This window comes from Dipteris shenzhenensis, chromosome 14 (genome assembly GCF_047967505.1).
Source record: "Dipteris shenzhenensis isolate YYH24624 ecotype China chromosome 14, Dip_SZ_1.0, whole genome shotgun sequence".
NCBI lineage: Eukaryota > Viridiplantae > Streptophyta > Polypodiopsida > Gleicheniales > Dipteridaceae > Dipteris > Dipteris shenzhenensis.
The window spans coordinates 21963635-21969634 of record NC_141609.1 but is presented as its reverse complement, the minus strand read 5'-3'; positions in this window follow the sequence as shown (position 1 = coordinate 21969634).

Sequence of the window (6000 nt, the reverse complement as noted above, 5' to 3'; positions counted from 1 at the left end):
TCAAATGATGTCTACCAGTGGAGCAAAAAGATGGTCACAGCTGTGGGTGGAGAGTTGCCTACAACTGCATGTTGTTTCTTAGAGAGATTTTGATTTGGAGTTACCATTCAAAATGGAATCATATACAAAAGCCGATCTACTAGTGTTTCGAGCTGAGAGTATTCAGCGTCTAATTGCTACCATTGGGAAACAACCTGAAAATATGACTACATTGCACCATGTATAAAACCTTATCTTTATACTTGTATGCTTGTTCAAGCCTTTAATTGGGATGTGTAAATCTCATAACTTTTTTATATTTTCCTCCAAGAGGGGAAGAGACTAAGTCTAATGAAAGCATGCTATCTTTATACTTCTATGATTATTTAAACCTTTATTTTTATTTGGGATGTGTAAATCTCATAACTTTTTAAATTTTTCCTCCAAGAGGAGGAGAGAATCACTCTAATGAAAGCATGTATGAAACCTTACTTTTTAAATTTTTCTTCCAAGAGGAGGAGAGACTCACTCTAATGAAAGCATGTACGAAACCTTATCTGTATACTTCTATGCAGTCTAATGAAAAAACCATTATTAATGTTGGGGAACAACCTAAAAATATGACTACATTGTAGCATGTATGAAATCTTATCTTTATATTTCTATGCTTGTTTAAGCCTTTATTTGGGATGTGTACATCTCATAACTTTTTTATATTTTTATAGCAGAAGGAGGATGTAGAAGACATAGCAAGTGAAGAAGAATACAATGTAGACTACTCTCTCAATAAGATGAGTCATGAAAATATGACTCTATTGCAGCAGATTGGGAGTTCATTCACCACTATGTTGTTAATTCGACAACAACCTCATACTTTTGAATTTGTTGAAGAAGAGATTTTAGTCCTCTTGAATCCTAAGAAAGAGGTTAATGTCAAAGTCATTACAACCATCCTCAGGTTTGATGCAACCTTTTCCTTGGCTTTATACTTGCGTATTTTGATTAAACCCAAGAAGCTAATACTTTTTTTTTTAATATAGTAATGTTATAGCAGATTTTCCTCAAAATATACAAAGAGTTTCATATATGCTCGATCCTCTTATTTCTGAAGTGCTTAGCAACAAAAAAGAAACCATAGAGGATGTTTGCAAGTGGTTGAAGCATGTTCCTATGAATGAGGCACAAGTTATCTTTACAGCATATTATGAGAAGTAAGCAACAAACCCTACTTGTTTTTTCTATTGTGTTGCTAGAATTGTCTCAAACATAGTAATTATTCTTTATTGATAATGCAGCTCACATTAGAGTTTGGTGGTCATGGACATCTTTGCTAAGAAGTGCTTCTTTGCCAACTCAATGACATCCGTCCATGGCACTATGTTAGAGTAAGTATAGAACGTTTGGTTGTTGGCAGGGAGAGCTTGAGGATAGCTTCTACCTTCTCGGGGTTAGGTTTGATGCCCTCGGATGAGAGAATATGTTCCAGTAACCTCCCTTGAGTGGCTCCAATGGTGCATTTATTAGGGTTGAGGCTGCCATTCGCATCATTGATCCTTTGGAAGGCTAACCTTTATCCCAGCAATATGCAATCAATATCATTGTCTCTTTAGGGATGATTTTGGGCCCCTTTCTAGACTTCTTTCATACCCAAACCAAAAGTGCCTTGCTATGTTCATCCATTAGGTGGTTCGACACATATAGCTTTTAATCAGGATATAGAGACAGACCTCGGGCACACTACTGTCTGACTCATCTCAAAGTAGGATCATGGAGTTCTTTCAGTCAAATCAAACAAACTGCACACAGTCATAGATATCAAGAGCAGCAAAGATGATATTTGGCTCAAATGCAATCACAAACCCAGAGCTATCAATAGTTAAGCTTCCACTAGGTTTGCAAGTTTTGAGTCTACTACGTGTTGCCATAAGATCTTCCTCATATAGTTGGAGGAACGGAACTTCAAAAGAAAGTACAATGTCTACATAAGGCCCTATAACATGAATAGGAACAACTTCTACACCACTCAAGTTATGTGGTCTCCATGTCCCTCAAAGTCCCATGTGCATTGGACACTAGATGTGGTCAGCTTGAAAGTTAGTAGGTGCTATCGACACATTAATGCGGCAATGTGACTTGGCACAATAAATAGAGTATGTAACATGTCAGGTATCACATCAAGAGGATAGCCACATCTACAATTGTGGATGGAGGGTGGCCTGCAATTGCTTTTTGGTACTTGGTCAAATTTTTGAGATACAAAATGACACCACACTGTCAACATATATGGACTTGCATCTCTATGCATTTATAACATCTACCATTCGAGCAATCATTAAGGGCAACATTATGGACCCTCCCACAAGTCAAATAGATGGTGGCTCAGAGGAGTGCGAAATGAATGCCGTCAAAGAGTCAAAGGGGATAGAAGACCTCAACTCTACAAACACGGCTTCATTGGAAGAATTGGGAAGCTCTTTTAATGTTAGGGTTATGATTCAACATAGACCTCAGTATCTTGAATTTGGTGGAGAGGAGATTTCAATCCTCTCTAGAGCTTCAAATGAGGTCAATAACAACGTTATGATGGCCATTCTCAGGTTTGATACAAACTTTTTCTCTACTTGATAATTCAATATTTTGATTAAATCTAATAAGCTAATATTCATTTATTTGTTGGTGCAGTATAGTTATCTCACGATTTTATAGAGCCGTACAAAACCATGTGTATATGTTGGATTCCCTCCTTTCTCCTATACTTAGCGATAGCAGAAAGACGATAGCCGATGTTTGTAAATGGTTACAGCCTTTACATTTACATGGCATGCGAGTCCTATTTATGGCATATCACGAGATGTAAGTATCATGGCAACCTTTATTTTCATCTTATACTGGCAACATTGTGTTAAATAATAATGGTTCTTAATTATTCGTGTAGGGAACATTGGAGTCTGGTGGTTTGGGATCTTGAAGACAACTATTGTTGGTTTGTCAACTCAATTGCAGGCTTTCATGGCTCAATGCAAACGTAAGTATTCTATTAATCTATTGTTACTTCTATATTATGTACCTTATGTAATAGACACACTAAGTTTTTTTAATATGTCATGATGAGCAGGTCGGTTGAGAAGTTAGTATCTACTATCAGAGAAACATGACAGTACAAAGACTCGCTAAACTTTCAAAAGCATTTAGTAGTAGAGCAGGAAGATGGGCATAGTTGTGGGTGGAGAGTTGCCTATAACTGCATGTTGATTTTCAAAGAAATTTTCTCACTTAAGCCATAGGTCTCATCAGAAGACTCTTTGGAGCTCAAATATTCAGAGGAGGATATACAAATGGTTAGGACTGGAATCATTCGAGACCTAATTGCTGCCATTAGAATACAATGTGCAACTGAAGCAATATCAGAGCTTGCATTTAAGGAAGAGGAGACTGAGTCTACTATGAAAGCACTACACACTACAGAAGAAGTAGAGACTCAGTGTTCAGTGTACACCTACAGCACCACAGCCTCCATTGGAAGCATCAGAAGAGTTGCCATAGCCTCCGCTTAAGGAAGGGGATACTGAGTCTACTCCAAAACATACTACAGAAAGAAGTAGAGACTGAGTGTACATTTAGAGCACCATAGCCTCCATTGGAAGCATCAGAAGAGTTGCCACAGTCTCCACTAGAAGCATCAGAAGAGTTGTGATGCATGTATGACGTTGTGTTTGTATATATGCATGAGGAGCATATTCTCATGATGTTGTTTATTCCATGAATATTATGGTTGACATTTATTTGTTGCAATGTATGAATCATGATGTTGTTTTTGTTGATTATACACCAATTTGTGACTTATTACTTAAGTGGCATTTAGTCATGATATTTATATATTTATTTCATGCACACAATTTTATGATATGAATGTGTGATGATGTGATTATTTGGAAATATAACCTTGTGTGATGAGAATCTTGATATGAATATGTGATGATGTAATATTTGTAATATATTTCACTCCAAAGTATCAATTCCCAATGCTCCACTCACTTAAAATACAGCATTCCCAATGCTCTGCAAAATTTTATTCTGTTGGACAGTCTCCACTCACTTAAAGTAGAGCATTCCCAATGCTTGACTCACTTTATTCCCATCCCTTTAATTTCCTTTTCCTTGTGGCCCACTCTTTCCATCTGTGGTCGTGCAAAGTGCTCCTTATCAGTCCTTCTCTAGTGCTTTAGTGACCACTCCTTCCATCATCCATTCCACATGCCAGTGCAAGGTCCAAGGCCCACATCCAAGCTCCATGGGTCATCCAATCATCAATTTGATCACAAAGTTCTTGTCATCATCTCCTGCAATCAGGGTTCTCCATACAAGCGCATAATTATTTTCAAAATATTTGTTCAATACAAAAATCATCCCCAAAAAAATAGAGAGGGCCTATGTCATGATATTCTCTAGCTACTATCTTCTACCCTATCCATGCTAGCTACATGTGTGTCTATTAGTGCTACTTTCTTCTACGCATGAGTGCTCTTATTTGTGATTTACATAGCATTTCTTATCTGATACAAAAAGATACCAATTGCACAAAAAAAGCCCATCACATTTTGCCCTCCCCCCAACTGCTAGAGCATGCACATGCTCAACAGCACATGTCATGTCCTCCTAAGTTCATCTTGGATCAAATGGAAAAGATGAAATTGACCATTGCTTTAGCTTGATAAGGTGGAACCTCTTGGATCAAAGACCTGTTCACTTGCCTTAACACCTTCATACTTCTAGCTCTCATCTTCGTGATGCCATATTCTGCTATATTTCACTTCATCTTCAATGTGTTCTTGCACTAAGTAACCAATTGTATCTTCCTTTTTAACAACATGGTATTTTCCTTTATCTACTTTTAAGTCTTCCTTCTTGGCATCTTTTAAGAGACTACTGCATTCTTGAAAATCTTGCATATGCTGCAACTCTATTTCCTTCACTAACTCCATAAAAACAAACCATGAATCATCTTTACCCTCCAAACCATCCTCAGCTTCAACTTCACTCTCTGGCAACAACATTCCCACTTCATCTCCACTTGAATCTGTAATGTCGCTTTCACTCTCACTCTCTTCTTCAGTCCCACTTAAGCTGGCTTCACTATCTTCTCTTTCTTCTTCTTCTTCCTCTAGGAGCTTCCTGTCTACCATACTGAATTTTTTTCGTAACTCTTTCTTATCCAACAGCGTAAGTGTTCCCTTCCCCCAATCTTGGACTGCTTTCACTTGTCTCAACCATGGCCTACCCAAGATTAGTGGAAAGGCTCCCATCCTGACTGGCATGACATGACATGACAGTCGACCTTTACATCAATCCCAAAAACCCTCACATCCATGGCATTCAAGATCCCCAAGCATTTCACCTTGGAATGATTTGCCATTCTGATCTTGTACCCTAATACTCCATTTAATTTGAGGCCTAGCCTTTCAACACAAGACTGTGTAATTACGCATACTTTTCAAGTAGCATCTCTAACTAAAGGAGATGAACGAGGTAGACAATAGCATGTAGTAAGATAACTTTCTTATGAATCTCGTGGAAGATCAAGAAGGGCAATGTGGTATAGAAGGAACAAACATGCACCTAAGTATTTCAACTAGACACTTAAACAACCCAATTCTTGATCCAATGTAGGAGGTCAAGTTGGAGATTGGAGATAAGCATCACTTTTGAACCTTCAATCTTGGGACACCATCTTGACTGTATTAATATACATGAATTCTATAATTCTAAAATCTATGAAATAATTTATTTAACTCTTCCATTAATTGTTTTTCATCTAGAAACATATGCTATTATAGAGGTAGATATGACTGTTAAGGAGATCAAATTTGAACAAAACTCATGACTTTGGAGAAGGTCCTACTCAATAGACTGCATAACAAATAACAATACAAGGATTCTCAATAAAATCCCAATAATGAAAATGTCCAAGGAGTAAACACTTTCATATCTTTGGAGCTCTCTGTCTAAACCTCTCTATAATGT